The following is a 24,579-nucleotide window of genomic DNA, read 5'->3' on the forward strand; positions in this document are numbered from 1 at the left end:
CAAAATTTATATGGAAAAACAAAAGGTCAAGAATTTCAAGGGAATTAATGAAAAAAAATCAAATGAAGGTGGCTTAGCTGTACCAGATCTAAAATTATATTATAGAGCAGCAATTACCAAAACCATTTGGTATTGGCTAAGGAATAGATTAGTTGATCAGTGGAATAGGTTAGGTTCAAGGGACAAAACAGTCAACAAATATAGCAACCTAGTCTTTGACAAACCCAAAGACCCCAGCTTTTGGGATAAGAACTTACTGTTTGACAAAAATTGCTGGGAAAATTGGAAACTAATATGGCAGAAATTAGACATTGATCCATACTTAACGCCGTATACCAAGATAAGGTCAAAATGGGTTCATGACCTAGGCATAAAGAATGAAATTATTAATAAATTAGAGGAACATAGGATAGTTTACCTCTCAGACCTGTGGAAGGGGAAGGTTTTCATGACCAAAGCAGAACTAGAGATCATTACTGATCACAAAATAGAAAATTTCGATTATACCAAACTGAAAAGTTTTTGTACAAACAAAACTAATGCAGACAAGATTAGAAGGGAAGCAATAAACTGGGAAAATATTTTTACAGTCAAAGGTTCTGATAAAGGCTCTTTTCCAAAAATATATAGAGAATTAACTCTAATTTATAAAAATCAAGCCATTCTCCAATTGAAAATGGTCAAAGGATATGAACAGACAATTCTCAGATGAAGAAATTGAAACTATTTCTAGTCATATGAAAAGATGCTCCAAGTCATTATTAATCAGAGAAATGCAAATTAAGACAACTCTAAGATACACTACACACCTGTATTGGCTAAGATGACAGGAAAAATAATGATGATTGTTGAGGGGATGTGGGAAAACTGGAATTGATTCATTGTTGGTGGAGTTGTGAACGAATCCAACCATTTTGGAGAGTTGGAACTATGCTCAAAAAGTTATCAAACTGTGATACCTTTGATCCAGTAGTGTTACTACTGGGATTATATCCAAAGAGATTATAAAGAAGGAAAGGGACCTGTATGTGCATCGAATGTTTGTGGCAGCCCTTTGTAGTGGCTAGAAACTGAAACTGAATGGATGTCCATCAGTTGAGAATGGCTGAATAAATTGTGGTATATGAAAATTATGGAATATTACTGTTCTGTAAGAAATGACCAACAGGATAATTTCAGAAAGGCCTGAGAGACTTACAGGAACTGATGCTGAGTGAAATGAGCAGGACCAGAGATCATTATATACTTCAACAACAATACTAGATGATGGCTAGTCCTGATGGATCAGGCCATCCTTAGCAACAAGATCAACCAAATCATTTCTAATGGAGCAGTAATGAACTGAACTAATTATACCCAGAAAAAGAACTCTGGGAGATGACTAAAAACCATTACATTGAATTCCCAGTCCCTATATTTATGCACACCTGCATCTTTGATTTCCTTCACAAGTTTGTACAATAATTCAGAGTCTGATTCTTTTGTACAGCAAAATAATGTTTTGGTCATGTATACTTATTGTGTATCTAAGTTATATTTTAATATATTTAACATCTACTGGTCATCCTGCCATTTAGGGAGGGTGGGGGGTAAGAGGAAAAATTGGAACAAGAGGTTTGGCAATTGTTAATGCTGTAAAGTTACCCATGTATATATCCTGTAAATTAAAGGCTATTAAATAAAAAAAAAAAAAAAAGACAACTCTAAGATACCACTACACACCTGTCAGATTGGCTAAGATGAGAGGAAAAAATAATGATGATTGTTGGAGGGGATGCGGGAAAACTAGGACATTGATGCATTGTTGGTGGAGTTGTGAACGAATCCAACCATTCTGGAGAGTAGTTTGGAACTATGCTTAAAAAGTTATCAAACTGTGCATACCCTTTGATCCAGCAGTGTTACTATTGGGATTATATCCCAAAGAGATCATAAAGAAGGGAAAGGGACCTGTATGTGCACAAATGTTTGTGGCAGCCCTCTTTGTAGTGGCTAGAAACTGGAAACTGAGTGGATGCCCATCAGTTGGAGAATGGCTGAATAAATTGTGGTATATGAATATTATGGAATATTATTGTTCTTTAAGAAATGACCAACAGGATGATTTCAGAAAGGCCTGGAGAGACTTACATGAACTGATGCTGAGTGAAACGAGCAGGACCAGGAGATCATTATATACTTCAACAACAATACTATATGATGACCAGTTCTGATGGACCTGGCCATCCTCAGCAATGAGATCAACCAAATCATTTCCATTGGAGCAGTAATGAACTGAACCAGTTACGCCCAGAGAAAGAACTCTGGGAGATGACTAAAAACCATTACATTGAATTCCCAATCCCTATATTTATGCCCATCTGCATTTTTGATTTCTTTCACAAGCTAATTGTACAATATTTCAGAGTCTGATTCTTTTTGTATAGCAAAATAACAGTTTGGTCATGTATACTTATTGTGTATCTAATTTACATTTTAATATATTTAACATCTACTAGTCATCCTGCCATCTGGGGAGGGGATGGGGGGTAAGAGGTGAAAAATTGGAACAAGAGGTTTGGCAATTGTTAATGCTGTAAAGTTACCCATACATATAACCTGTAAATAAAAGGCTATTAAATTAAAAAAAAAAAAAAAAAAAGGAAGTTGCCATGTTCTGTACTATAATAGTGACTTTCCTTCCCCCACTCTCTAAGCAATATTTGAAAATTGATAGTTGAACTTAAAGGTTCACAAACTTGTCAAGTGGACCAGAATTGGCCCATAACAAGTGAATGGCCAGAGCCAAATAAAGCAGAGTTGAGACAGGAGAATTAGAAATCAAAATGAAGTTTAATATCAGAGTAAGTAAAAAAGCTTGCAAGTGAAATGCTCCTGAGAAGGCTTAAGATGAGAGTAAGATTTTCATGCATGAAAACATCAAAAGGATGGACACAATCATTGTTAGGTCTTGAGTACAGTTTCCATAGTTGGCATTTTTGGTGGAAGGCAACACAGGCATTCTTTATCCTGTGGAAAGTCTCTAGGTTATTGGAATTTTTGAGCCTTGGGATTGTCTCAAGTCACTGGAGTCACTGAGCCTTGTAATCATTCAACAAGGTACAGAACCAGAATTACCATAGTAGGAAAAGGAGTGAAACATCTAGATCAGTTCACTTAAGTCAGAAAATTTTATTGATCACTTTCTGTTGCAGTTGAGAACAGTATCAGCTCCCCTAGGATTCTGTGGGAAATAGGAATCAAAGAAATACAAAAATTATATCATTTTAAAAGAGGATCAGATAATCCAGAAGGTGAACAAAGTATTGTTGTCATGCCAAGTTCAGGGAGCAGTTTAAAGTGTCTCCTAATATCTTGACAAAAATTATATTCAAGAATCTTAATGAAACCTGGAAAGACACTGTATTTATTCCTAGCATTGCATTTAAAAAGCAAACTTTTTGATATTCTGTTGAAACTGTACCTATATAGCAGATTTATAGAAACAAACATAATAAGAGCACTCAATATCAGAGGATCATAAGATCATAGTACCACAGATTTAGAGTGGGAAGGGAATCTCAAGTACCATTTGGTCCAATTTTTTATTTTTCATTTTTAAAGATTAGAAAACAAATCTCTGGAAGTTGTGTGATTTGCCTGAGGTCACAGGACTAGTAAACATCAAGAGTAGGATTGGATCCTAGGTTCTCCAATTCCAAAGACACTGAAATCATGTATGTAATGAGAGAAAGGAGCTTTGAGGGAGGAAATTAATATGCCTTTATGAAGCATAAAGTTCTCTAATTACATTCAATGGAATTTGAGAGCATCTGTCTATTGATTGGCCGAGGATCAGTCCCTCCACTCGTGACTCTTTAAAAAGTGGGACACATTCTCTGGCGTTCCCGTAGTGTCAAAGCAGGAGACAGTTTTGCGAATTGAGACCTCTGAGAATCAAAATGAAAGGAAACTATGATTATAGATACAGGGAACCTGCCTAAATGATCTGCCTAGAATATTAAGAAATGGAAAGAAACATTGGGACACTGAAAGTTGGAGGCATGAGTTGCCTTAGTCACATGTTTTCTTTAGGTCAGTGTCTCTCTACTAGTGTGCTCTATATGTGCCCATTCTTCCCATTAATTCTAGGTGTAGCTGTGGGAGAATATACTCCAAGTTTCTGAGAGAAATGTTTTGTTATTGTTGTTTTTATAATACCTGTCTCACATGAGGAAGTGGTCCTTTTCTTTGTCAAGGAAAACTCCTCTACACGCACAAAAGATCCATTCCAACCATCTTCTCCATAAACTATCCCTTCTCCCTCATTAATCTTCAATTTTTCCCTATTGACTATTTCTCTTCTGTCTACAAATATATACATTTTATTTCATCCTGAAAAACCTCCCACTTGCTCTATCCCTTCTAGTTATTCTAAGTCTCTTCTTTTCATGACAAAACTCTTGAGAGGACCTTCTACAATCAATGCCTCTTTCTTTTCTCTCACTCTTTTTTTTTTCTTATTAAAGCATTTTCTTTTCAAAACATATGCATGGATAATTTTTCAACATTGACCCTTACATAACCCTTTGTTTTCAACATTGACCCCTTGTGTTCCAAATTTTCCACTCCTTCCCTTCCCCTAGATGGCAAGTAATCCAATATATGTTAAATCCAGTATATGTATACATAGTTATACAATAATCTTTTTGCACAAGTAAGAACAGATCAAAAAGAAAAAAGTGAGAAAGAAAGCAAAATTCAAGCAAACAATAACAAAAAGAGTGAAAATGCTATGTTATGATCCACACTCAGTTCCCACAGTCCTCTCTCTCTAGGTGTAGATGGCTTTCTTCATCACAAGATCATTGGAACTGACCTCAATCATCCCACTGTTGGAAAGCCTCTCAGTTTTAACATTTTGTAGCCTGGTTTCCAACTTCATCATTTAACCGAATCTGTTCTCTCCAAAATTACCACTGGTCTCTTAACTGTCAAATCTTTTCTAAGTCTTTCTCCTTCATAACTTCTCTCAAATCTTTAACACTGTTGACCACCCTGACCTTGTTCTCTCTTCTCTCTAGGTTTTTGTCATATTTCTCTATACTGTTTCTTTACTTATATATCTGAGCACTCCTTCTCAATCTCCTTTGCTGGATTTTTAATCAAGTCACAAGTTTGTTAATTTGTGCCAACAGATGCCAACATCTGTCCTGGGCTCTCTTCTGTTCTTCCTCCATACTATTCCCTTGATTATCTTATCAGCTCCTGACCTCTTTTCCAAACTACCCTATTACTGTTGAGAGAACCTCTTTCTTCTTAATGATCCAGGCTCACAAGCTTGTTATCATCTTTAATTCCTCATTCTATCTCACGCCTCCCCTTTATATTCAATCAGTTGTCAAGTTCTATTGTTTCTACCTTTGTAACATCTCTCATATATTGTCCCCTTTTCTCCTCTGATACTGACACCCCCTTAGTCCAAACCCTCATTTTCTTATTCCTGAACAATATCCTGCTAATTGGACTGTCTCAAGTCTCTCCTCGATTACATCAATTTTCCCTTTATCTTTCAATGTGATCACCCTAAATTTCAAGTCTAACCTGGTCAACTGATTCCAGTGGCTTCCTATTACTTCTAGAATCAAATATGCAATTCCCTAGCTAACCTGCCCCCTTCCAGCTTTTCCAGAATTCTAAAACATCATTTCTCTCATTATATTCCACCTGGAATTTTCTCCCTCCTCATCTCTATTTCCTGGCTTTCCAGGCTTCTCTCAAGTCTCAGAAAAAGTCTCCTTTCTGGATTCCCCTTAATACCTCCTTCTAAGGTGACATCCAATTTATCCTGTATAGTTCTTATTTGAACATAGTTGTTTGCATGTTACTTCCCTATTTCACTGTAAGGTCTTAAAATCAGGGATTGATTTTTGCCTTTGTTTGTATTCCCATTGTGTGACTCAATACTTAGCACATAGTAAGCAATTAATAATGCTTATTGACTTAATTTGACTATCAACTCAATAACTGTCTTTTCTTTGAGCTCAGATTAACTATAAAAAGTAAGTTCACTGCTGTGACCTCATGAGCCATAATTTCGGGAGCATAGTCCTGAAAATTTCTTGATTCTGAGATGTGTTATCTTTTAGAAAAATTCATGTGTAAGTATAAGTTAGGAAGTAGCCCCAGACAGGGCATTTCATGTATCAGTTTATACTGAATCTTGGTAAATTAACTCATCTTTTCTCATCAACAATTGCATTAATAATAAGTTCTCTAAAAAAAGAAAATGTCAAGTACTTAAAAGAGCTGTTGATATTTAAAGGCAAGGTTGTCATTTTAAAAGGAATATTAATAAACACAATATCTCTTATTTTTTCCTTTTTGTTCCCCCTTTAAGTGGGTGATAGAGCACTAGATATAGGGTCAGGAAGACCAGAGTATTAAATGCCTTGGTCAAGGACACACAATCAATTAGCAATTGGATTCAAATCCAGATCACATCTGTATCCAAGTCTAACACTCCTCCAAATTTCATGAACCTTGGGAGTCATATTATGTGAGCCAAATATCATTCTAAGATCAGGACTCTCAAGGAAAGGTCAGTGAAATAAAAGGAGAGTTGTGCAAGCAAAGTGTTACAGAAGTCAAAGAGGAAGAAAGTAATCAATCAATCAATAGCCCTCATTAAGGGCTTACTCTTTTTAATTAAATTTTATGTTATTTCCCAATTACATGTCAAGACAATTTTAGCATTTTTACAAGATTTTGAATTCCAGATTTTTTCTCTTCCTCTCTCCCTCTCTCCTACCCTCCCTTCTTCCTAAAATGATAGGCAATTTGATCCAGGTTATACATGTGCTATCATGGAAAACCTATCTCTATATTAGTTACTGTTATGAATCAAAAGGAAATCAAAAGAAAAAACAAAAACAATAAAGTGAAAAAGTATGATTGTTTGATCTGCTTTCAGAGTACATCAGTTCTTCCTCTGAATATAGATAGCAATTTCCTCTGTGAGTCCTTTGTAATTATCTTAAATCATTGTGTTGCTGAAAACAGCAAAGTCTATCATAGCTGATCATTATACAATGTTGCTGTTATTATATTATATTATATGACATGACATGACATGATATGATATGATATATGTTCTCTTGCTTCTGCTTCCCTGTCTTTGAATCAGTTCATGCAAATCCTTCAAAGGTTTTCTGCAATCTTCCTGTTCATCATTTCTTTTTGCATAATAATATTCCATTATAGTCATATTCCGCAGCTTGTTCAGTTATTCCCCAATTGATGGGCATTCCCTCAATTTCCAGTTCTTTGCCACCACAACATTACTGTAGGTTTCTGGTTTTTTGTCTACTCTCCTATCCACTTCCATTTTATGGAATCATCCCATTCACATTCACAATTATGAATATTAACTTTGTATTTCCCTACACACTATTTTTCCGAAACAATATTGATGAAAGAAAAGTTCAAGTGATGCCCATAGCCCACACACCTATCCTTCCCTCCACTGTAATAGGTTTTTCATGTGTCTTCATGTTAAATAATTTTCCCTATTCTATATCTCCCTTTTTTTCTGCACTCAGTATATTATACTTTCTTTTTATATCATTATATCAAATTCACCTTTTACTCATATCCTCTATGTATATTCTATCTGTACTATTAATGATAATTTTTTTTTAAATTACAAGTATAATCTTCTCATATAGGGATATAAATAGTTCAGCTCCACTGAATCCCTTATGTTTTCTTTTCTCTTTTTATCTTTTATTGGCTTCTCTTGGTTCTTGATATTGGACCTCAGATTTCTTGTATCAGTTCTGGCCTTCACCTTATGAAAGCTTGAAATCCTTCTAGCTCACTAAATACCCCTTTTTGCCCTTTGGAGTATTGTGCTTAATTTCATCAGGTAGTGATTCTTGGTTGCAGTCCTAGCTCCTTTGTCCTCCAGAATATCATGTTCCACTTGACTAAATCCTTTATAATACTGATTCAGGTTCCTTAGTATTAGAATTGTTTCTTTCCAAAAACCGATATTTCTGGAATTTGACTATGTTTGTTGGAATATTTATTTTGGAATCACTTTTTTGAGTGATTTCCTGAATCAATGGATTCTTTCAATGTCTCTTTTGCCCTCTGGCTCTAGGGTATCTAGGGTATCTAGGACAGTTTTCCTTGATAATTCTGTGAAAGATGCCTTACAGAACTTAATTTTGATGATGGATTTTAGGTAGTCCAATGATTCTGACATTGTGTGAAGACCGTGTTAGCACCCTGGATGCTTTAGAATCAGTTGGAGTCAAGATCAACAAAAATCCTTTTTATTCTTTGTGGACGTGAGAGGAATGGCTACATGAAGTGAGAGAGATGGTGACACGAAACCGGCCAGGAGTCGCTCTGGCTTTCTTACTCCACCCTTTAAATCCTTCACCCAATCTCTCTATACACCAACAGATCAAGCCTGCACAGAGTAGTGGGCAGGGCCATTCTACAGATGCTAACAGAGTATTGTCCAATTGGTAATTAGCCTTAAATGCTCAGACCTCTGTGCATCAACTCAGTTTCAGCCCATTGCATCTCCCACTTCCTTTTGTTTTAGAACACAAATGGTCACACCATCCCTGACCTCTCAGGGAAGTGAGAGCCCCCAAGGGGAGGTGATCACGCCCTCTCTGACTTCTCAGGAAAGGAGGTGAAAGCACTAAAAAGGAGATGATCATACCTGACATCTCAGGAAGAAAGATGAAAAGCACCAAAGGGAAGTGGGGATTGCTAGCAGGTTTCTGGGCTGAAGGGTCTTATTAGAAATAGGTATACACAAACCCATCAGCATGAGAGGTATTACACAAGCGTATAGCAATAACGCACAGACTATTAGTGATGACTCTCCCCACAGTCAGTGCAGGCTTGATGTGGAGTAACAAACATGAATTGTACATGCAAATAGTGATATAACAAAGAATATGAATCAACATGGTATTGTAAAAGATTTCCGGAAGTATGTAAACAATAGTCACACATACACCAAGCAGCCAAGAGATAGTCCAAAACTAATCTATTGTCCATTGCTTCACGTGTCAGGGAATCCAATGGGCCCCGCAAGTTTTTGAAGTCCTGCAACAGTCTTTTTATGTGTTAGGGAATCCAATGATTCTAAGCAGATTTTGAAGTTCTGCAACACTCTTATCATTTCTCAGAAAATCCAATGATTCCTGAGGGCTTTCAAGTCCTACAACAGTCTTATCATGTCTCAGAGAATGCAATGATTCCTGAGGATTTTCAAGTCCAACAATTTTTGATGTCCATGATTCAAACGCCATAACTGCCATGCTCTTTCAGTGGTGGGAACAGTCAGCAATGGAACCACCCGATGTTTCTTGGGTCTTCATTTCAAGGGTCTGCTCCATCTCTCTCTGGTGGACAAGGCAAATACAGCTCGTTGGCACCCATCTGATTCCTTCTCCACCTGTAGAGCAAACCGTCTCCCCCAAGCTGTTAACCTATCTGATGCCTTTGATTCACCACTTTCTGGATCTCTCCACATCACCTGGCAATTATCTAAAGATAGTGGAGGTTGATCAGTGGAATAGATTAGGTTCAAGGGATAAAACAGTCAACAAATATAGCAACCTAGTCTTTGACAAACCCAAAGATCCCAGCTTTTGGGATAAGAACTTACTGTTTGATAAAAATTGCTGGGAAAATTGGAAACTAATATGACAGAAACTAGGCATTGATCCATACTTAACGCCGCACACCAAGATAAGGTCAAAATGGGTTCATGACCTAGGCATAAAGAATGAAATTATTAATAAATTAGAGGAACACAGGATAGTTTACCTCTCAGACCTATGGAAGGGGAAGGTCTTTATGACCAAAGCAGAACTAGAGATCATTACTGATCACAAAATAGAAAATTTCGATTATCCAAACTGAAAAGTTTTTGTACAAACAAAACTAATGCAGACAAGATTAGAAGGGAAGCAATAAACTGGGAAAATATTTTTACAGTCAAAGGTTCTGATAAAGGCCTCATTTCCAAAATATATAGAGAATTAACTCTAATTTATAAAAAATCAAGCCATTCTCCAATTGAAAAATGGTCAAAGGATATGAACAGACAATTCTCAGATGAAGAAATTGAAACTATTTCTAGTCATATGAAAAGATGCTCCAAGTCATTATTAATCAGAGAAATGCAAATTAAGACAACTCTAAGATACCACTACACACCTGTCAGATTGGCTAAGATGACAGGAAAAAATAATGATGATTGTTGGAGGGGATGCGGGAAAACTGGGACATTGATGCATTGTTGGTGGAGTTGTGAACGAATCCAACCATTTTGGAGAGTAGTTTGGAACTATGCTCAAAAAGTTATCAAACTGTGCATACCCTTTGATCCAGCAGTGTTACTACTGGGATTATATCCCAAAGAGATTATAAAGAAGGGAAAGGGACCTGTATGTGCACGAATGTTTGTGGCAGCCCTTTTTGTAGTGGCTAGAAACTGGAAACTGAATGGATGTCCATCAGTTGGAGAATGGCTGAATAAATTGTGGTATATGAATATTATGGAATATTACTGTTCTGTAAGAAATGACCAACAGGATGATTTCAGAAAGGCCTGGAGAGACTTACACGAACTGATGCTGAGTGAAATGAGCAGGACCAGGAGATCATTATATACTTCAACAACAATACTATATGATGACCAGTTCTGATGGACCAGGCCATCCTCAGCAACGAGATCAACCAAATCATTTCTAATGGAGCAGTAATGAACTGAACTAGCTATGCCCAGAAAAAGAACTCTGGGAGATGACTAAAAACCATTACATTGAATTCCCAATCCCTATATTTATGCACACCTGCATTTTTGATTTCCTTCACAAGCTAATTGTACAATATTTCAGAGTCTGATTCTTTTTGTACAGCAAAATAACGTTTTGGTCATGTATACTTATTGTGTATCTAATTTATATTTTAATATATTTAACATCTACTGATCATCCTGCCATCTAGGGGAGGGGGTGGGGGGGTAAGAGGTGAAAAATTGGAACAAGAGGTTTGGCAATTGTTAATGCTGTAAAGTTACCCATGTATATATCCTGTAAATAAAAGGCTATTAAATAAAAAATAAAGATAGTGGAGCTGCTCGCACTGGACACTGACCTTCTGGTGGGTTATAAAACGTGTCTGCTGGAACCAGTGCATCTTTATCAAAAATCAAGAAGTTAATTCTATAAAGAGCTAAATTTAGAAGTTCTCTAGGGTAACCTGTGGCTTCCCCTTTCTTTTGTTTTTGGAGGAGCATCTTAATGTCTCTGTTTCTCCTCTCTATTATTGCCTGTCCTTGAGGATTAAAAGGTATGCCAGTGATGTGTAAAATCTTATACTGTGCACAAAAATATGCAAAATGTTTAGAAATATATGCAGGTCCATTATCTGTTTTTATTAATTATAGCACACCCATGATTGCAAATGCTTGGATAAGGAACTCAGTGACTACTCAGGCTGTCTCTTTTGCTGCTGGTATTGCAGGAGTGAATCCTGAAAAGATATCTACCACAACACAGATAAAAGACAGGCGACCAAAAGATTTATAATGGGTCACATCCATTTGCCAAATTTCCTTGGGTCTCAAACCACGAGGGTTCTTCCTTGGAGGCAGTGTAGGAGCGTGGAAAGTAAGGCAAGCTGTACAAGCTTTTACTATGCTCCTAACTTCCCCTCTTATTATTCCAAATTGTAAACCTAAAGCTCGAGCAGCCTTTTGATATTTAAAATTAAATTCTTGGGCTGCCTGAAATAAAGGAATATTGGCCAACATGATTAGAAGGCTATCTGCCTTTGAATTACTATCAAATTCTGATGGACCTGGCCACCCTCAGCAATCAGATGAACCAAATCAGTTCCAATGGAGCAGTAATGAACTGAACCAGCTACACCCAGTGAAAGAACTCTGGGAGATGACTAAGAACCATTACATTGAATTCCCAGTCCCTATATTTTTGCCTGCCTGCATTTTGGATTTCCTTCACAGGCTAATTGTACACTATTTCAGAGTCCAATTCTTTTTGTACAGCAAAATAACGGTTTGGTCATGTATACTTATTGTGTATCTAATTTATACCTTAATACATTTAATATCTACTGGTCATCCTGCCATCTAGGGGAGGGGGTGAGGGGAAGGAGGAGAAAAATTGGAACAAAAGGTTTGGCAGTCATCAATGCTGTAAAATTACCCATACATATAACTTTAAATAAAAGGCTATTAAAAAAAAAAAAAGAAGAAGAAGAATTACCATCAAAAATAAGACCTGGAAGGCTACTATGAGAGTGGACATGCAAGATATAAATTTTACCTGGATGCTTTCTCACTTGCTCTTGAAGTTTCTTAAAGAGCTGATATATATTAGAGGTTACAAATTTTATTTGGGCTGTGGATATTCTTTGTACCACACCCAATGAATAGGCCAAATGAGATATTATATTTATATCTCCTGGATAATAAGAGCTAGAATGATTGCATACAATTCATTCTGCTGAGTGGACTGAAAAGGAGTTCTGACTACTCTCTTTATACTTAAGTCGTGAGAGTATATAGCGCAAATATTATGTTTGGATGGATCTGTAAAGATAGTTGGTCCTTTAAGAGGAACTTTAGAAACTTTTTCTTCAAAAATCTATTGCCAATTATGTAATAACCTGGTTATCTTTAATGGAGACCCATGTGTAAAATTTAGAGCCTTGGCTAATAAAATTTGCCACTCTGGGATGGTTCAACAGCACATATTAATTTGTGTATTAGTATAAAAGGTGTATATCTTGTCAGGTCTTATCCCAAATAATTGTAATGCTCACTTAATGGCCTTTAATAAAATTCTATCCACAAACACTGGGTAAGAAGTAAGGCTTTGTTCTGGTTGTGCTGGGAGGTTCACACACTCTATCACACTGTCTCCTTGATGAAGGACTGCTGTGGGTGCCTCTTGTGTAGCAAAAACTGATATTTCCAAAGGTTTTTGAGTGACTCAACTACATTGGATAAAGCCAGTTCAACTTCTCTCAAAGCCTCTTGAGCTTCTTTTGTAAGCTGGCGTGGTGAGTTTAAAGCACTGTCTCCCCTTAAAATGTCATATAATGGTTACAATTGATAGGTAGTCAAGCCTAACACTGGTCTCATCCATTGGATATCTCCTATCAATTTCTGAAGTCATTTAAGGGGTTTAGCTTCTCTGTTCTTAAGGACAGTTTTTGTACTGTAAGCACGTTAGAGTATACTTCATATCCTAAATATTGAAAAGGAGCATATCTTTGAATTTTTTTCTGGAGCTATGTGTAATTTGTAGTTCCTTAGTGTTTCTATGGTCTTTTGTAGACATGCTTCTAATATTTGTTCCTCAGGTACATATCCCAATATATCATCCACGTAATAACATTACTTTTGGAAATGCTTTTCTTACTGGAGTAAGAGCAGCAGCAATCATACCTTTGACACATAGTAGGGTTGTATTTCATTCCCTGTGACAAAACTATCCATTCATATCTTTTATGAGGGTCAGCTAAATTAACACTGGGCACTGAAAAGGCAAATCTTTTCATATCCTCCTTATCTAAAGGGATAGAATAGATACAATCCCAAAAGGCCATTCTCTAGGCAATTGAGTAGGGGATGGAAGTCCAGGCTAAAGAGTTCCCATAGTTTCCATCTGTTCATTCACCTTTCTTAAATCAGTCAAAATCCTCCATTTTCCAGATTTCTTTCTTACAACAAATACTGGGGAATTCCGAAGACTTAGAGAAGGTTGTAAGTGTCCTTGGTCAAGTTGCTCCTATACTATGTCTAATAAGGTCTGAATTTTATCTTTAGTTAAGGGCCACTGTTCTATCTACACTGGTGTATCAGTTTTCCATTGGATAGGAATAGGTGAGAGTGTTGGCAGGCCTTCAACAGCAGCCCTGCTTAAAAAACCAAAGTACTCATTCATAATCCTAATTATTGTAAAATGTCTCTTCTCCACAGATTGATGGGGATTTTTTTCAAATATAAAAGGAGTAAAAACTCCTGTTTCACCTTCAAATATCCATCTTAAAGGAGTAGCACTAACAACAGCTGCTATTGATCCTCCTACGCCAGACATGTAGGTGTGTGCCTTAATCTTTGGTCAGTGACTGGGCCACTTGGCACCTCTAATGACTGTATGATCTATACCTGTGTCTACCAATCCTTCTAATGGTATGTCATTTTTATAGATAGTGAGCATAGGTTGGTCAGCTATCACAGCTGCTGTCCAGTATATTCCTGGATTTTGTTGCTTGGTGTCAGAATCTGGGTGACTATTAACAGATTGCTTATTAGGAGTCTGTAACAGTAAACTTGATGCTACTATTTCTCCTAGGTGATAAGTCACACACTGTCTACCTGTATTAGTGACTGGAATATTATCTACACATTCCCCAGTTTCCCACATCAGTGTATGGATGGACACTGTTTGGTGCTTGCAGGAGGTGAAATGGTCAAGCCTACTGTGCCTGGAGGCAAGGGATCCATAGGCTGGAGAGGAACAGATTTCACCTCTCCAGGGGGTATCTCAGTTGTCCTAGCTGCATTCAACTCTATTCTCCCCAATTGTAATCCCTTTCTACCATCAGATGGCTTCTTGGCTGATTGGTCATGTCTGGGTAGTGGACTTCTAGGCACTCTCTGGGTGCACCATCCATCATGCCCCAAATGTCTTTTGCCTGGGGCCCTGGAGTTGGGCCCCTCATCCCATTTCCCTGAATCAGACTACATTCTGAGGGCCAATGGAAGCCTCTGTTGCATTTTGGACATGAGGTCTGGTTCTCCCACCCTGTTTTCTCATTTTGTCTCTATGCCAACACTGAGCTTTCAGATGCCTTACTTTACCACATTGAAAGCATTAATGAGTATCCCTGGAAATCCCTTGCCAGAAGGGACCCTGTCTTTCCATGTTCAGATCTTAGGAAGTCTACATCATAGCCTGGGTATATTTGCCCACTGTGGCACAGTGTCTTATGATCTCCTCTAAAGGAGCATCCTTGTATAGTCCTAGTATAATTCTTCTACAAACCTCATTAGCAAGATGCCTTATCACATTGTCTGTTACTGTATTTTCACCATTAGTTCGTATGACAGCCATCTGCAAATGTCCCACAAAATCAGCAAAGGGTTCATTTAGCCCTTGTGTTATTTTTGTGAAGGCCTCACTCTTGTCATTTTTATTATGGAGGGAAGCCCATGTTTTGATAGCAGCAGCAGCAATTTGCTCATATGCTGCTATGGAGTAATTAATCTGTACTGAAATATCTGCATAAGAACCTACACCTGTTAGTTGGTGACAGGTGAATGAAGTATTAACTCCACTTTGACTATTTTGTTGGGCTTGTATCCTACAGAGCTCACTATATTCAGAAAGCTACAACAAGTTTTGCCCAGGTTCTAAGCATACCTTTGCTATAGATTTCCAGTCACTAGGGGTTAAGATTTCATAAGCCAAATTCTGTAATAACAGCTTAACATAAGTTGATGTAGCCCCATAAAGAGTGCAAGCCTTTTTCAGGTCTTTGAGAATTTTTATAACAAAAGGAGCATATGTTCTACTTTCTTGACCTGAAGAGTTAAACTGTTGAATCACAGGATAGACTTGTACTTTTAACTTCACCTTTAACTTCTTCCCTTCTTCTGTGGCCTTGAGTACTACTTTTACAATCTACACATAGGAGGAGGTGGTTGCTGGGGAGAGGTGCTGGTGGTATCCATATTTTCAATGTCAAATAGAAAATGGGTTATGGAAAAGTTGTATGTCCTACTCATGTAGATGAAGCTCTTTAAATCTAAATTGGAACTCCTTTTGCAATTTTTCCAGTGAATCAACACGTTTTGTTTGGGAATGCAATCAGCAGTTTTTCCGCTAACAGATTTTGAGTTGTGAGGAGATGGCAGAAGTTTTCCTCCTTCACTTGTTTGATGAGGAGGCCTAATTTTACTTCAAATGTTTTGAAATGTGATTGCATATCACAGATGAGCTTCCCCTTTCCTTGAAGTTGCATATTGAAATTGTTGAGTAGCTCTGTTACATCTGTCAGAAAGGCAAGGTGCCATTTCCATTCTGCATCATTGAGCTCTGGTACTTCTTTGTTTTTTGAAAGCAGAAAAGTTGTAATCTGTGGAAGTAAGTCATAGAAACATTTCAAAACTCTCCCTCAACTAAGCCAATGGACTTCTGTGTGATATAGAACATCTTCATACTCAACATTTAGCTCAGACAGAAATTGCTGAAATTGTCTGTGATTTAGTGCATTAGTTCTAATGAAGTTAACACAAGAAACCACAATTTTCATAACAGAGTCCCACTTCAGTGATTTACTACACAGTGCTTGTTGGTGGATGAGGCAGCATATGGCTATTAGATGAGAATGGTTATGTTTGTCCATCTCTTGGTTAATGAGAGCAATTACTCCTTTCTTAGACCCCACCTTGCTAGGAGCACCATCAGTTGTCACGCTGGCTAGTTTAGCCCAGTTCAGCTCCAAACCATTCATAATTTGGCAAAACTTTTCATAAATATCCTCTCCTGTAGTTGTTCCTTTGATGCTTTGCAGTGCAGCAAGCTCTTCTATGACTTCAAAATAATCATTTGTCCCACGAATAAAAATTAGAAGTTGTGCAGAATCACAAACTTTCATCAAGTGCCAAGGAAAAATATGAAATTTTTTTTATGGAGTTTTGCAAATGCTGATGCAGATTGTCTCCCATTTCTTCAATCCTCCGTGTAATTGTAGGTCCTGAAAGACTCACTGTACTAAGTAAGTCAGCCTTCTCTGGACACATCTCTTTGGCAATAGAAAGAAGTCATTCTTTAACAAATCCCTCCACAAATGGTCTACCAGTGCGTGCTATTAGCTTGGCAACTTGAAAACTTGCTTGCAGGGATGAAATATTTAGCTGCTTCTGCTTCACAAAAGTATTTTGCTGAGTTGTCAATGTATTTTTCAGTTTTAATATTTTATCTTTTCTCACTTCTCCAACCAAACAATCATATTTATCTTTGCATTGAGTTTCATAGTGTCCACACAAATTATATTCTTTGAATACAGATGCTATATTCTGGCATATCAGGCATACAGCTCCTTCCTTGTACTGCATGAAAAAGTAATCATAAGTCCACTGTTCTTTGAATATCCTACATTCCGAGTCAATTTTTCTTTTTCTTGACATCATTATTTCCTAGGGATTCCAAATTGCTATTAGTAAAATACCAATATATATATACAGTGCTACAAAAACAATATACCAGCAATAACTTTGCCCACACAGAAACATACAGACTGCAATGCCCAACTTTCTCCAGGCTGCCTCTGCACTGTGATGCCTCCCACTTCCAACCTTCACTGCTGCAATGAATTCCCCCTGCAGTGGTCGTGATATGCGCAGAATGCATTGTACATCCCCGTGCCTGTCTGTTGTGGTGGCTGCCATTACTGTACAAGGCCGTGGGTCGTCAGTTCTCTGTCTTCTGCATCTCTCTCTCTTCCCCACACCACACACCCCGGTCTAGGAACTCATCTCACCTCAGTATTGCCTCACACTTTGTCTCTGCTACCTCAGCCCAGTGCTGCAAGTGTGCTTTGCTAGGGAGTTTTGATCGAACGTCACTTCTGGTCTGATTTTGCCATAACCTGGCAGGCTGCATAAAAGTCCTCAGTGGGCCGCATCTGGCCCGTGGGCTGTAATAGGACCCCTGCTATACACCAACAGATAGAGCCTGCACAGAATGGTGGGGTGGGCCATTTTCCAAGCAAATGCTAATAGAGGATTTTCCAATTGGTAATTAGCCTTAAGTGCTTGGACCTCAGTGCATCTGCTCAGTTTCAGCCCATTACAACATTGTCTCTTTTAGATCTGTTTTCCAGATCAGATTTTTTTAATGATATAGTTTATATTTTCTTTTATTTTTTTCATTCTTTTGAATCTGTTTGATGGATTCTTATTGTCTCATTGAATTATTAGCTTCCACTTGTCCAATTCTAACTTTCAAGGAGCTGTTGCCCACAATTAGTTTTTGTACTTCTTTTTCCAAATGGCTAATTCTACTTCTTAAGGACTTGTTTTCTTCAGTGAATTGCTATATCCTTTTTTTTTCCTATCTAGCCAATTTTACTTTTTAAAGCAATTGTTTTTTTCCCCTTAAGCTGTTGACTCTTTTTTAAAAATAATCTCTTGCATCACTCTCATTTCTTTTTTTAAAAAATATATTAAAGTATAAATTAAATACAAAATAAGTATACATGTCCAAACCGTTATTTTGCTGTACAAAAAGAATTGGACTCTGAAATATTGTACAATTAGCTTGTGTAGGAAATCCAAAATGTCGGCAGGTAAAAATATAGGGATTGGGAATTCAGTGTAATGGTTCTTAGTCATCTCCCAGAGTTCTTTCACTGGGTGTAGCTGGTTCAGTTCATTACTGCTCCATTGGAACTGATTTGGTTCATCTCATTACTGAAGATGGCCAGGTCCATCAGAATTGACCATCATATAATATTGTTGCTGAAGTATATGATGATCTCTTGGCCCTGCTTGTTTCACTCAGCATCAGTTCGTGTAAGTCTCTCCAGACTTTTCTGAAATCATCCTATTGGTCATTTCTTACCGAACAATAATATTCCATAATATTCATATACCACAATTTATTCAGCCATTCTCCAATTGATGGGCATCCACTCAGTTTTCAGTTTCTGACCACTACAAAGAGGGCTGACACAAACATTTGTGCACATACAGGTCCCTTTCCCTTCTTTATGATCTCTTTGGGATATAAGCCCAGTAATCACTCTCATTTCTTTTCCAATTTGTCTTCTACCTTTCATTTGATTTTTTAAGCTCTTTCATGAGTTCTTTCTGGGTTTGAGACCAATTGCTGTTGCTCTTTTGGGTTTTGTTCTTAAGTGTTTTGACACCATTATCCTCTTCTAAATTTGTATCTTCACATACAACAATGTTTGTGGTGGCCCTGTTTGTAGTGGCCAGAAACTGCCCATCAATTGAAGAATGGCTGAATAAATTGTGGTATATGAATATTATGAAATATTTTTCTTCTGTAAGAAATGATCAGCAGGATGATTTCAAAGCGGCCTGAAGAGATTTACATGAACTGATGCTAAGTAAAATGAACAGAACCAGGAGATCATTATACATGGAAACAACAAGACTATACAATGATAAATTCTGATGGACGTGGCTCTCTTCAACAATGAGATGACTCAAACTAGTTCCAATTGTTCAGTGATGAAGAGAGCCATATAACACAGAAAGAGGACTGTGGGAACTGAATGTGGATCACAACATAGCATTCTCACTCTCTCTCTTATTGTTTAATTGCATTTTGTTTTCTTTCTTGGGTTTTTTTTTTTCTTTCCTTTTTAATCTTGTTGTGCCACAGTTCCCTTTTGATGTCCTGACCTAGTTTCCCTAATTGTCCTATTTAGTTACTCTGCCTCAGGTTATAACCTTTCACTTTTAATGTTTGATGAGGTAAAAGTCTACCTCAGTTGCTCTGCCACAAAACCCCAGGCTATAATCATTCCTTCTTAAATGGTTGATGAGATAAGGTTTTATATCTTTAGGTTATAATCCTTCCTTCTTAATATTTGACAGGATACAGGTTTATCCATTTTAGATGTCATTAAAATATCTATAACCTCTGCAGTACCTCCCTCCATTGTGTCATCCTAGGTGCCTCCCCCCATTAGGTTATCCCTATCCAGGTACCTCCCCCATTATGCCACTTTTCTTGTAATCCTATAAAAGAGTCCTGTTGTCTAATGCCCAATGCTTGATTCTTTAAGATGATAGTCTCCCCTAGTCCTGGGACCAAGATCTATTTCGTCCCAGTATATGTCTCCATTTAATAAAGTGTTAAATTGGTCTCTAATCTCTGTCTTGCTCAGTTTCTCCAGCATTACAATCTGATTTTTCTTGTGCAGCAAAATAAATGTAAAAATATATAAATATATATACATATATTGGATTTAAATATTATATATATTTAACATGTAATACACTACCTGTCATCTAGGGGAAGGGAGGAGGGGAAGGAGGGGATAATTTGGAACAGAAGATTTTGCAAGAGTCATGGTTGAAAAATTACCCATGCATATGTTTTGTAAATAAAAAGCTTTAATAAAATTTTTAAAAAATTAAAAAATGAATTTCTGTCTTGATCTTCCCTGTCATCATAAGAACTTTCTATGGTCAGATTCTTTTTTTTTTCTCTTCATGTTTTCTCATCTTTTTTGGGAGGGCTTTTCCCCTTCTTTTAAAATTGAGTTCTGAAACAGGGACACTGATACATTGTTGGTGGAATTATGAACACATCCAGCCATTCTGGAGAGAAATTTGGAACTATGTTCAAAAAGTTATCAAACTGTGCATACCCTTTGATCCAGCAGTGTTTCTACTAGGCTTATACCCCAAAGAGATATTAAAGAAGGGAAAGGGACCTCTATGTGCCAAAATGTTTGTGGCAGCCCTGTTTGTAGTGGCTAGAAACTGGAAAATGAATGGATGTCCATCAATTGGAGAATGGTTGAGTAAACTGTGGTATACAAATGTTATGGAATATTATTGTTCTGTAAGAAATGACCAGCAGGATGAATACAGAGAGAATTGGCGAGACTTATATGAACTGATGCTAAGTGAAATGAGCAGAACCAGGAGATCATTATATACCTCAACAACGATACTGTATGAGGATGTGTTCTGATGGAAGTAGATTTCTTCAACAAAGAGTTCTAACCCAGTTTCAATTGATTAAGGATGGACAGAAGCAGCTACATCCAAAGAAAGAACACTGGGATATGATTGTAAACTGCTTGCATTTTTGTTTTTCTTCCTGGGTTATTTATACTTTCTGAATCCAATTCTTCCTGAGCAACAAGAGAACTGTTCAGTTCTGCACACATATATTGTATCTAGGATATACTGTAACCTATTTAACATGTATAGGACTGCTTGCCATCTGGAGGAGAGGATGGAGGGAGGGAGGGGAAAAATCGGAACAGAAGTGAATGCAAGGAATAATGTTGTAAAAAATTACCCTGGCATGGGTTCTGTCAATAAAAAGTTCTTTAAAAAAAAAAAAAAGTAATAGAAAACCAGAAAAAAAATAAAATAAATAAAATAAAATTGAGTTCTGCTCCCAAGTTGGAAGGAATTTTATCTCAGGTTTCTTGTGTCAGGCGCTATAGCCCCTGGATGTTTACCTGGAACTGCACTGATGTTTCCCTGAGGCCTATGGGAGATTCTTGTGTTTCACTTGAGGGGGTTTTTGGTGGAGGGGAGGTGGCTAGCATGATTGGGGGCTAGAGGGGTATGGTAGCTTACTTGTTGCCTGGCAGGGATTCTAGGTGCTGGTGTTTGGCATATGGTGAGTCTAGTGAAGTGTTTGTGTATTTCCACAGGGTTATACTAAAGAAATGAAGGTATAGTTGCTAATGGATGCTTGTCAAAGACTAGGATGAAGCACATGGTGGTTCTCAGAACTGGAGGAAGTAAATATGGGAGAATTTGGCAATTTACTAGTTATTCCTCTATTCTAACTCTGAGGAGTCCCAAAGAGTTTCTTCTTAATAAGTGACAGCTTTGTGGCAGAAGTGGATAAAATTTTTACTTGGAGAGTGAAAGACTCATCTGCATGAGTGCAAATCCAGCCTTAGACACCAAAGAGTGAGATAACCCAAGACAAATCATTTAACCTTTCCTCATCTGTAAAATGAACTGGAGAAGGAAATGGTAAGCCACACTAGTATCTTTGTCAGGAAGATCTCCATAAAGATTTGGACTCAACTGAAGTGACCAAATAACAAAATACACGAAAAATTGATCTAGGGATTAGAACTACAAGGATGAAGCTAAAATGGTGCTTATCAAATATAAGTAGATTGAAAATATATGCAAAATAATACAAGGAAATTTCATGTGAAGAGAAAACTAAAAAAAACTAAGAAAAACTAAGAGGACCAGACAAGGCCTTATATTAAAAACAGTACTTGAGCTGAGCACTGAAGGAAGTCAGTTCCTATAAGGGAGAGTTTCTTGAGAGACCATGAAGAATCACAGATAAATTAGATGAACTGTTGTGTGTGAAGGGAAGCAAGTAATCTAATCAAACAAGATCATGGGCTGTGTGAAAGGTACTCAAACACAATAGATAAACTAGAACAAGACTGTGAAGGGCTTTAAAGGCAAGATGCAATAGTTTGTATTTTATCCCTGGATAATAATAAGATTCTGGAACTTTTTGCAACATTGCACATCACTTTAGGATCACAGCATCAAGTTTGAGTGTAAGATCCAGGGAATTGAGGATAGATTGAAGGGGAAAAAGCCACTTGGATTTAATTATAAGGAACTTTGGATAAAAGTGTCACTGTAAAGTAGTAGAGGTGGAAACCAAATTGCAAGGAACAAAGAAATAAGTTAGATTAAGGAAATTTGCTGGTGAAGGAGAGGAGAAGAAAAATGCTGGTGGTTTGAGGGAAATAAAAAGGTTAAAGGGAGTTTTGATTTTTATTTATATGCAACTGATAAAAATACAATTACCATTGGCTTTAAAAAGATATATACATTTTGAATGCTTTTAAGGGAGAAGACATTGAATATGAGTTCCTTAAAGGAAAGGGCTATTTTCATTATTTTTTTCATCTTTATATGAGAATTTATTGCATAACAAGAATTTACCACCTAAGAGGCACTAAAAACATGCTTGTTGAATTTAATAAAGAGAAGGATTTTTTTCTTCCAGACACTGTTTTAGAAAGTAATAAATCCTTAAAAAGTCACTAAAGATTTACATGACCCAATTTCAGCAGGTCTTTGAGTGCAAGTTTCAGAGATTCTCATGATTTGTAATCAAATCTTTTTGAAAGTATTTCTAGGAGATTGTAAGCATACTGTGGAAGGAATTGGTTATTTCTGAAGTGAGAAGCATCTCCTTTTGATTTGCTTATCATCTATTTTTCTATTCAAGTAGTTTATTTTCTTAAAGCAAGGCATGACTATTTGGAAGTTGAAGGATGGGAAAGCTATATTTTTTATTATTTTATGACATTTTGAATTACTTATTGCTCCAAAAGAGGAGTGGTAAATAGTAATTGTGTATATATAAACATGAATATATTTATGTACATATGTGGAAAATATGTCTATACATATAATATGTATATACATATATAAAATTGAATTTTGTTTTCCTTTTCTCAATTAGGTCTATAATTGATTTAAAATGAACTCCAGAAAGAAGCAAATAGAACATAAATAAGATTTTACCACAAGAATCTGAAACTGCTTTATAGCATCTCCATTGTTACTATGATAATAAGTATGGTTAACATCTATATAATGTTTTAAGTTTTACAAAACAGTTTTCATGCATTATCTTATTTGAATGTCACAACTCTGCAAAGAAGTTAACAGGATAATAAAGACAGAATATTATTATTGCCATTTTATAGTTATGGAAACAAGCTCAGAGGGATTATAATGTTCCTAAGATCACACAGCTAACAACTGGTAGGACTGGTTCTCAAACCCATGTCCTCTGTTTTAAAAACCTCTAAGGTTTTATTATTATTGTAAATTATGTATTTCTTTGAAAATATTCTTTGATTCTTATTTACAAACAAGTCAAATGTGGAAACTGCCAATTAACAACCCAACAAAAATAAAATCTTTTTCATATCAGCAAACATGTCTTTGGTAATAGGTTTGTATGAATATGGATAGTACATACACACACACACACACACACACACACACACACACACATATGCACAATCCAAGGGTGAAGGAAGCAGCATTAGGATTATCAAATTTTGAAGACAGAAAAGATGTTAAAAATGATCTTATATTATCATCTCATTTGCCAACTGAGCAAACCACAAAGATAGTAAATTATCCAAGACCCCGTAATTAATTCATGTCAGAGTTGGGGTTAGAATACATTGAATAGCATTGTAATCTCACACTGATTGTTACTGCTATAGTCCAGTTTTCTTATCAAAAGACATCTGATTACCCCTTTAGTTTTTGTTTTTCCTTAGTTGCCATCAAATCAAAAGCAGTTTTTAAGGATGCCAGTAAATGATTTCCTGACTTAAGTCTGCTGTTCAGTCAGGTATCTGGGGAAGAGTAGGATAGGAGAGGTAGAGGAAGGACTTTATGCTTCAGCTAAATGAATAAAAACAACATTCTATTTCTGGGTTGGCAGATTCTCTTAGGTGTCTGGAAAACTTTGTATATGTGGAAGTTTGTACCAGATTTAGATTTCTTTAGCCCACAACCTATTATTGGTACCTATTAGCTATTCAGTGAATCACTAACCCATCAGTCTACTGTAGGAACCAAAGCTGAATTTACTTTCTTTTCTTTAATCTTCCCATTCTTAATTGTCATATTGACAAAAAAGAAATAGTTGTTTACCTTCCAAATTCTCTGGAGTGCCCACCAAATTAATCCTTTTAAGCAGTGTTTCTTCAGCTCCACAAACAACTAGA

The 24,579-nt window shown here is 36.7% G+C and overlaps 1 protein-coding gene across 1 annotated transcript in view; it reads right to left on the reverse strand.

Annotated features, from left to right (window-relative positions):
* Window positions 1–3,155: 3,155 nt before the first annotated feature.
* The window catches only part of NSUN3 (NOP2/Sun RNA methyltransferase 3), a 351,925-nt gene continuing 330,501 nt past the window's right edge, over window positions 3,156–24,579 (reverse strand). The window contains exon 10 of the transcript XR_004232888.1: window positions 3,156–3,223. The gene's annotated coding sequence lies outside the window, so the exon portion shown is untranslated. The remainder of the gene's footprint in view (window positions 3,224–24,579) is intronic.

This window comes from Sarcophilus harrisii, chromosome 3 (genome assembly GCF_902635505.1).
Source record: "Sarcophilus harrisii chromosome 3, mSarHar1.11, whole genome shotgun sequence".
Lineage (NCBI taxonomy): Eukaryota > Metazoa > Chordata > Mammalia > Dasyuromorphia > Dasyuridae > Sarcophilus > Sarcophilus harrisii.